General features: G+C 30.5%; 1 long non-coding RNA gene across 1 annotated transcript in view; it reads left to right on the forward strand.

The window, feature by feature from the left end:
- The first annotated feature begins 2,326 nt into the window (after nt 1–2,326).
- Nucleotides 2,327–9,458, forward strand: part of LOC105120477 (uncharacterized) — a 14,713-nt gene continuing 7,581 nt past the window's right edge. Inside the window, exons 1-2 of the long non-coding RNA XR_841338.1 lie at nt 2,327–2,624; nt 2,965–3,023. This is a non-coding gene — a long non-coding RNA (uncharacterized LOC105120477). The remainder of the gene's footprint in view (nt 2,625–2,964; nt 3,024–9,458) is intronic.

Genomic DNA, 9,458 nt, shown 5'->3' on the forward strand with positions numbered 1-9,458 from the left:
TTTTTTATCTTTTTAATTTAATTAAATCACTTATATATATTATTGTTGATTTATTAAATAAAATCTTTTTATAATAAATAATGTTATTAAATGCAATCCAATCTATAAAATATATTTTGAGATCAAATATTCACATCTATATTTATCTCTTAACTTTTCATTTTATTATTTAAATATCATTTTTTTATATAAAATGATATTATTATTTTTTAATATGCACAACCTTATATAATATTTTTTCTTTAATTTTATTTAATTGATTTCATGCATGTATCTATTTCTATCATTAATTGATTAAATAAAAAATAAATTATAGTAAAAAAAGTCATTAAATATAAAATAACAAATGACATGTGTTTTTAGTTCAAATATTTTAATTTAAATCTATCTCTTGATTTTTTTAATTTTATTTTTTGTTATTATTAATTATTTTTTATTATTATTTATTAGCACAAATGACTCTCAATTTATTTAACTAAATATACCTTTAAATTTTTTAATTTATATTTAATATTTTTTTAAAAAATATATTAAAAATCCTGTATTTTTTTTAAAAAACAATATATTTAAAGTAGACGGAGGTCGGATGAAATAGGTAGTTGCTATATATTTTGATATTCACGTGACAAAAATAAATATGATATACACGGACCTGCTCTTATCTCTTTTAATGGATGACAGGCTTCTCTAGAAGAAAGAAAAAAAGTACTCTTCTTTTCACTTCATCCTTGCAAAGCATCTGGACTACGGGGTGCAGAGTAACCTCACTTTGCTCAAATCATAAAATATCCCATGCCCTTTAGGACATTTTAATGCAAAAAAAAAAGATCGAATAATAGAACAAAGGTATATTGGTGGACACGTGTCTGTGACGGGCGGGGGAGTGCCCGATACCTCCAAAAGAAAGAATAGAGACATGGGTCTATAAGATTCGAGTTTTTTCCAAAACTAAATTAGAGAATAGGACAGCTACGTGTTCTTTTTTTACTAGTTCAGAGAGACACTGTACGACCTAATCCTTCAAAAGACGTACCTGATCATCGTGGCTGATTACAAGCGTGACACGTAATTTCGGTTGCTTGCCCAACTGTCTTTCGCTTGGGCACTTGAATAGCCTACCTGCGTCAGCTACACGCTTCTCTAAACGGCTTGAAAACAGCGGCTTCTTAGTTAAGGCTCCTGACTGTTGGGCGGTGGCTTGCATTTTTTACCTTTCTTTTCTTTTAATGTTTTTGATCCTACAAATCAAAAATTCACTTTGTTAATCCTATGTTCAGAAAGGGAAGCACAATTAGAGAATTTTCAGAGAATATATAAATAAAATATTTTTTTAATTTTCTATTTGAAAATATAAATTTGAAGTCTATAATGATTTTTTGACTCTAAAAAAAATACCTATAATTATCTTATAATTCAAAATTAGAAAAGAAATTGATGAAAAAATATAATTTTTAATCCATTCTTTAACTATTCAAAATATTATGTGAATTCATCATCTTTCAATCTCACTTCCACGTGTATTTAATTATCATATGTTTGATGTGTGATTTTTTTAAAAAGATTTAAAATTTCCCACGCTCAAATAATAAAAATAAAAGCAAGTTTTTCATATAAAAAATTGAAAAGGTAGTGCATAAAATATATACAATAATGTTAACAATTAATATACATAAGATTTTCATATGCCTTGAATTTCTTTTGTGTAATCGATAAAGAAATATTTAATTTATTAATAGTTTTGAATCAAAACTAATTATAATGTCCTATAAAGGTACTTAATAAAAACAGCATTTATTTAGTTATTTATATTATTTGTTAATATTTTATTTAATCATCATATATTATAAAATTATCTCAAACTATTGATTTAAACACCTTTATTTTATGTAATTTTGCATTCAAGTTTCTATTAAAACATAAATATTTTCTTAAAAATTGATTTATCACTTAAATTTCTTATAATCTCAGTTTCATAACATAAGTTTTCAAATCATTATAAAAAATAAAATAAAATAAAATCTAGAAACATTGGATTATACCTAGCCTTTTGCACATCATAATAATGCGCCGAGAAGAAAAGCGGACTGAACTAATGCGCTGGTCACAGTTAAAAAACAAAAGAAGCATTGGTCCCCGAAACGGAGAAAAGCCAATCTAGGAGCATCCAAACCTTAATATATTTGAATTTGTTTTTATTTTATTTTTATTTTTAGAAAAAAAAAGAATGTAAAGACTAAATAGTACTGGATTATTTGATTTCATGATAGGTCGGGTGGGGGCATCCCTAATCTGCTCTCCTATTACCTCATACTATAAAATATTTTCTTATTCCACAGATATTTTCGTCCCCCTCCCTCCCTCCCTCTCTACTAATGTCTCTCTCTACTCGCTCTTCTTCCATCCAAATTTTCATGTCTCCTCAAATGAAGCAGATTTCTTAGAATCTCCTTCAAATTTCTCTTTATTGTTTCCCTCCGATTATCCCACAGATTTTCCTCTATTTATTTTCCTCTTCTGATTTTAATACCTTTCCCTTTCCAATCTAGACTGTTCAGTTGGCTTTTCTAAACTATTTATAGCCTCTGTAAGCTTTACATTTACGATTAAATGCTGCTTTCTTCAAAGTAAGTTGCCGTTTAAATTATTATTAATTTTGTTCTTATCTGTGATTTTTCAATGTTGCCGTCGGCATGTGTTGCATCGGATCAACAAAATGTATCGATCAGTTTGGTTGATGAGAAACTCCAAGAAATATAAGCAAAAGACCTAAACTATTGACGCCATTAATTACACACGCATTGCAAACCCTAAATTTGTGCTTTCGTTTCTGATGATATTATATCGGTAGTTAAACGAAAAATTATGATTTTGTTTCATCTTTTTTTTCACCATAATCGAGTAGCATTTTGTGTTTTGACTGGTGCATACCCTTTTTTTTTTTTTGATATTTTGGAACATTTGCAGAAGATATTTTAGGGTGGCAACGGAGCTGGATGGAAGCGCCTGATGCTTTTCGCTTTTAGGTAAGTACTCAAGAATTATGTTCTTTTTGCTGGTGTTCGTACAGTGTTTAGCAAAGTTCACTTTTGAAGTTTGAACTGTTGTGTTGCTGCTTTAATTTGATTATAGTTTTTATAAATGGTTGATTCTGTACCATTGAGATGTATCCATTTCATAGTGTACAAAGTTAATCAATTGGACATGGCCGTTAGCTTCATCGGATGTCTTATCGTTTAACAATATTTTATGACTTCTAATTTACTGGATAATCGTTGTGTTTATGAATGGTCAATTCCATAAGGCAATATTTGATTCTTTACTATCAAGTTTGTTATGGAAATCACATAAAATACAGTCTTAAACAGTTGTTCCCTTTTGTTTTTTCGCTCTACTACAATGTTTGAGGTGTTAAGTTAATGGGTCTAAATTATTATATTTAGAGTCCGTTTGTTATTTTAAAAATATTTGTTTTTTTATTTGAAAATAAATTGAAATAATATTATTTTATTTTTTAAAATTTATTTTTGATATTAACCTATTATAACGATTAATTTTTTAAACTGAAAAACAATCAATTTTATAAGTGTGGTAAATAGTATAAAACTATTAGTATCTTAGATAAGTGGCCAATCTTTTTATTGCGAATTTGTATTGCCTTTTTTATGCTTCCCGTGCCACAACATATGTTTTTTTATTTCCTTTAACTGTTCACTGTACTATTTCACCATTTTAAACGTCCCATCTTTCTCAAAAAAAAAAAAACCTATGACTATCACACCCTAGTAACCAACCTTAAACCAAAATAGAATAATAATATGAAAGTGCAAATCAATCTTGTTTTTTATGACGTACAAATTGTGTTCAGGATTACAAGGTGTATAAAATTTCTGATCTTTCATTATGTATGGTACACGAGACCAAACGTGAACACCAAAAACATCTAAAGCTTACCTGGGATGCTCAAAAGGAGGAGTTCCGATGCGTGCAAGAGTATAAAATATAATATAATTGATGCACAATTCACCTTTAAAAGTAGTTTATTTTCATCCTTTTGACATTAATGTCGAGTATTTAATTTGTTAAAAGTCATGTGAAGTGAATCTTTTTTATGAAGCCTGAAGCAAACTTCAAGGGATTAAGAGTTAGTTGATTGGCTTTAGAGGTTGAAGTTGAAGAATTGGACCAATCATTCATGAAATCTTGTAAAACAAGTCTTCTATGTATTCTAGAGGATCTTCAATATTTAAATTAGCACAAATATCAGAGGGCTGTAGCTGTAAAAACTATGTGTGGTATGTATTAAATGTAGAAGATGAAAGGAAGGAGAAATGTTGTTTTATGTGTGTTTTTAGAGTAAGAATGAGTTCAAAGACATGACTAGTGATTCCTGGGTCATTTCAAATATCCTTGAATCATGTGAATTTATATGGCGGAAGGGGTGGTGAGGGGTAGATTGTGTAATCTACTTTTTAGAGGTAATCATGCATAATGAATTCTATTATTATGGACAATGTGACATTTAGGTTAGTGGTTTTGGCATAAGCAAGGCATAACGTCGTTTTATGGATCCCATGACAGTAAAAGGATCATGTTAACATTAAATGGTAGCATTATCTTTACAAGGAATGGAGGACACGGGTTGACTTCAATATCAGAGAAAATCAAACGAGGAAATTGGGTTCCTCGAGGCCTAACCCGAACCCATGACATTAACATGGTGGGCTCGAGCAGGTCTGACCTGAATTCACTAAGATAGAGTGTGTTCAGGTTGGTGAGTTCCAAGCCTAATCTTGAGTCCTCAAGTGCTCGTATTGGTGGGCATGGCCAAGCCAAATCGAATCCATAAAGATAAAGTGTGTTTAGGGACCAGGCTTCCCCTTGAGTTGTTATGGGCTCGAGTTAGTGGGTTCCTAGAGGGTTAACCTAAACCCAAACACCTTGAGAGATAGACTCGAATACGTTGAGCTCGAATAAAACTGGTTTTTAAATTTGGGCTTTTCAAGCTAATATCCATCCTTTTTTTTTATAAGGATTTAAGGTTCCAAGTAATATAACAGGATGTAATGGTTATTTTTTAAAAGATTTTTTGTTTTTTAACCTATTAAATTTTCTAAAGCTTAATTTTCTTTTGTTTCAACTTTAATTTTGTTAATATTTTAGCTATTATACCACCACAATTACTATTTTTTAATGTCATCTTCTTCTCTCCATAAATCATTAATCAAATTTTATTTTGATGGTCTGAGTCATATATGATGAACTAGGATAAGAGTCAACCAATTAAACCTCTTCTCTTCAATGATTTCTAGAAGATTTTGAAGTGATATAACACTTCAATCCTTGTTGATTAAGGTTTAATTTAGGTGGAGAATATATGTTTTATGAATTTCGCGAGTTTCTTAACCAAAAAAACATTGTCTCTTGGCATTCTTGTCCTTATACACCTTAATAAGATGGTATTGTTAAACATAAAATTCATCATTTGCAAGATGTTACCTGATATTTAATTCTTGAATTTTATGTTCTTCCTAAATTTTAGGTTGAAACTTTATCCACGACAATCCATCTAATTAATAAATTACCCTCTAGTTTTTTTAAATTTGACTTGTTATTGGTTTTATTAGCAACATCCTCGTTAACTTGACATAGATACTTTTGGTTGTGTTTGTTTTGTTCATTTCTCTTCTTATAAAAGCAACAAACTGTTTATCAATCTATTAGATGTGCTTTTATAGGTTATAGTATTTTCCACAAAGGTTATGTTTGCTATGATTCATGCTTTAATAGATTTTGATTATTTCGTCATATTGTTTTCTTTCAAAATCAATATTTATTTCCCACTCATGTTGCATTTGTGCTTGGGATACTAGTTTTTCCATGCTTTGATGACTTGCTTTCTACTCCTAATGATTTTTGTCTGGATTTGTGTATGAACGACGACGTCTATATTGCCTCTTCCTAATCCCAGCTCATCATTTGAGCTTGTTCAGACAATGCTTTCTGTGATTAAGTTGGATTCTAGCCTTATTCCTCATCATTCTAGCGTCTTTCTAATCGGTATTGATTTTCTCCTATATCCTTTCATGCTACCTTTTCATCTATTCCAATTCCTATGTGTTATTCCGAGGCAATTAAGTATAAATGTTGGCAAGATACCATGGTCAATGAGCTTCATGCTTTTAAGGACAATCATGCATGGGATGTTGTTCCTTGCCCAACGACTATTAAAGCTACTGGTTATAAGTGGGTTTACTCAATCAAACTTCGTTCTGATAGGACTTTGGATTGATATAAAACACGACTAGTTGCTATTGTTTACAAGCTCGAGTATGTGGTGAATTATAAGGAGATTTTTTCTCAAGTTGTTAGGATAATTATCGTACAAAATGTTATTTTGATTGCTACTTCACAATGTTGGTCGCTTCATCAAATGGATGTCAAAAACACCTTTCTCATGGTGATCTTAAAAAGAAAGTTTATATAACACTATCTTTTGGTTTGCTCTCCAATTCTTCCTCGGATATCTATAAGTTAAAGCACTCTTTATATGGACTGAAATAGGCTTCTCGAGCATGGTTCGACAAATTTCAAGCCACCTTGCTTTAGTTTTCCTTTTAGCAAAGCAAATATGACTCTTCCTTATTTATTTGCAAGACATTTATGAATATTGTTTTTCTCTATATCTATATTGATGATATTGTTATTATTAGAACAAATTCTGTCTTTGAGGACTATAACAGTGTTTTTAGGCCTCCTTTCATATAAAGGATCTTAGTTTGCTTACATACTTCTTGAGGTTAAAGGTTCACACTGATTGCTCTAGTATATTCTTGAATTAACATTAATATACACGGGATTTGATTACTTTGCTTTGGGATACTTTTTGTGGATACTTCTTTGGAGGTTAATGTTAGATATATCATTGTGAGGAATGCAATCTCTTTTTTAGTCATGGGTTATTCCTTCATGTCAGTGCTTCTCTTTGTCTTGCATCGTTTAGTGATCCTGCTTAGGCTAGATGTCATCATACTTATCGCATTGTTATAGGATTATGTATGTTTCTTGATGACTATTTGATCTTTTGAAAGAGTAAGAAGTAGGCACGCATATCCAAACCCCTTACAGAACCCAAATATCGTGCTATGTCTGTTGCTTGTTCTAAAAGGTTTACTAGTTGAGTTTGGCTTCTCTTAGCTCAACCCCTCTAATTCATGGAGACAAAATGAGTGTCATTTAGATTGTGGCCAATCTTGTTTTTCACTAGCGTACGAAGCATAATGAAGTGGACTGTCATTCTATTTGGGAAGCCGTAGATACCCAAATCATCACTCTTCCTCATGTTTCCACCGATCTTCAACTTGCTGATATATTTACCATGGTTATAACCTGACAACGTCAGCAATTTTTGGTTGGCAAATTCATACTTATTGATTAACCAACATCAATTTGAGAGGCAAACCTAGTTGGATACGGGTTAGCATTATTTAAGACCACATTAATTATAGAATTCTAATTGTTTACTAATTATATAGTTGTACATCTGGTTTTCATATTTATCTAGGTTAGATTTGTAAATCAACCTTGTAATTATGGATGTATTTTACTATTTGGTTCTATTGAGAAGCAATACAAAACTCGTTGTTTCTGTCATTTTATAGCAGATTACTTTGTTTGCTTTGGGCTATTTAAGCTAGTTTCATTAACTATATTTATTATTGAGTTTTGTGTTATTTTTATTATTTTGGGCTTGTTTTAGTTTTAGTTTAAACTTTTAATACAATTTTGGTTCATGATAGCCTATTAGTAATTGTTTGGGGTTTAATAAATGTTATAGGCTTTAGTTTTTGCTGGGCTTGGTTTGAGCCTTGGATCTATAGTCCATTAGGGTTATTTAGAAGAAGATATTATTTTTTATTCAAGATTCAACAACCATGATGTTTTGAATAAACTTGTGCTTTACACAATGCAAAACTTCTTTTTATTGTGATGAAAAACAAATTTGACTTATCAAGGTATAACTAACCTTGTGGTGTTTTCACATACTTTGGGTTCTTTTTTTTTTTTTTTATATAATCAATAGATCCAAGTTTAATTTTTAATACCTTCAATTTATAGAGACGAAGTTATTTCTCAATCAAGGTTTCTATCTAATCTAAACCTATATTTCAACTTTCTTTAATTGTTTATCTACTTCGACAATCAAGAGAAATATAGGATGAAAATTGATATGTATTGCCTAAAAAACCAAAGTTTATTAATTGAGATAAGACAACAAAGTTAAGACAACCCAGACATACATATTTCACTTTTATGGTTTATAATAGTACATGCAATAAAAATAATTGGAGGAATGGAAAAGTGTAGAAAAAATAATCATCAAACTTCAGGCCCCTTTATGATTATCTTTGCTGACACATGATCCCACACATGACAATCATAATGAGAAAAAGAAAACATTAGTCATCATCAACCAACTGGCCTACTGATATAAGACTATGGAAAGTTCAGGAGATATAAATACATCTAATAGAGGAATTAACATTTCCCATATTATGAACTAACACCATTATTAGAAATCATAATTTATAATGATCCTGTAAATGGTCGAATATTGTGAAAAGCTAGCAGAACTAGTCATATGATTAGATGCATCAGAATCAACAAGCCAAGATTTTAATGGTTGGAAACTATTACCTTGAAGTCCCAAGGTTGAAAACATAGAAATAATTATCTGCTGGATTATCTCAAGAGTACAGACAGATGGATCACCAACATCGAAAAATAATGAACCAACTATAGCCTAATAGGCATTAGCCTAGTGATTTCGAGGACGAGAAGGGCATTCTTTTATAATATGTCATGGCTTATTACAATAATTACAATACGTCTAACTTTTTGCATGTCTTTACATTTTCCTTTCACTTGAGTAGCACAGGCACAACAACATTAATAGGTAATTTATCTTGTTGAAAGGTAGCCCATATATCAAGACATTGCTTTTCATGAAGTAACTCCCTATAGCACATATCTAAAGAAGAAGAGGGATCACAATTCATCAAATTAGGCGGCGCAATCTCGAAATCAAGTAGCAATTTCATTAAAAATTAATCTCTCTTGCTCTACTCATGAACCTCCTAAATTACAGCGAGAGAACCATCAGGTATCTTTGCGTGAATAATATCAACAAATTATGCCTCTAAGATCTGAAATCTAGTAAAATACTCTTGAATGGAGAAATATCCATAAGTATAATTTGCAATTTGCAATTTCATACTCCAATTGAAATTGTTGGCCATGTTGTTTTGACTATAAACTTTCCTAAGGTATTCTCACATGCTCTTAGTAGTCCTATACAACCTTAAATTTAGAATAATCAAGAGGTCAACAAAGGCTAACATCCTAGTTATCTTTGGTAAGAGTCAGATCACTTTCATCTATATACTCTTATAACTCTTTCC

Source organism: Populus euphratica, unplaced genomic scaffold (genome assembly GCF_000495115.2).
Source record: "Populus euphratica unplaced genomic scaffold, PopEup_1.0 scaffold6.1, whole genome shotgun sequence".
Classification (NCBI taxonomy): domain Eukaryota; kingdom Viridiplantae; phylum Streptophyta; class Magnoliopsida; order Malpighiales; family Salicaceae; genus Populus; species Populus euphratica.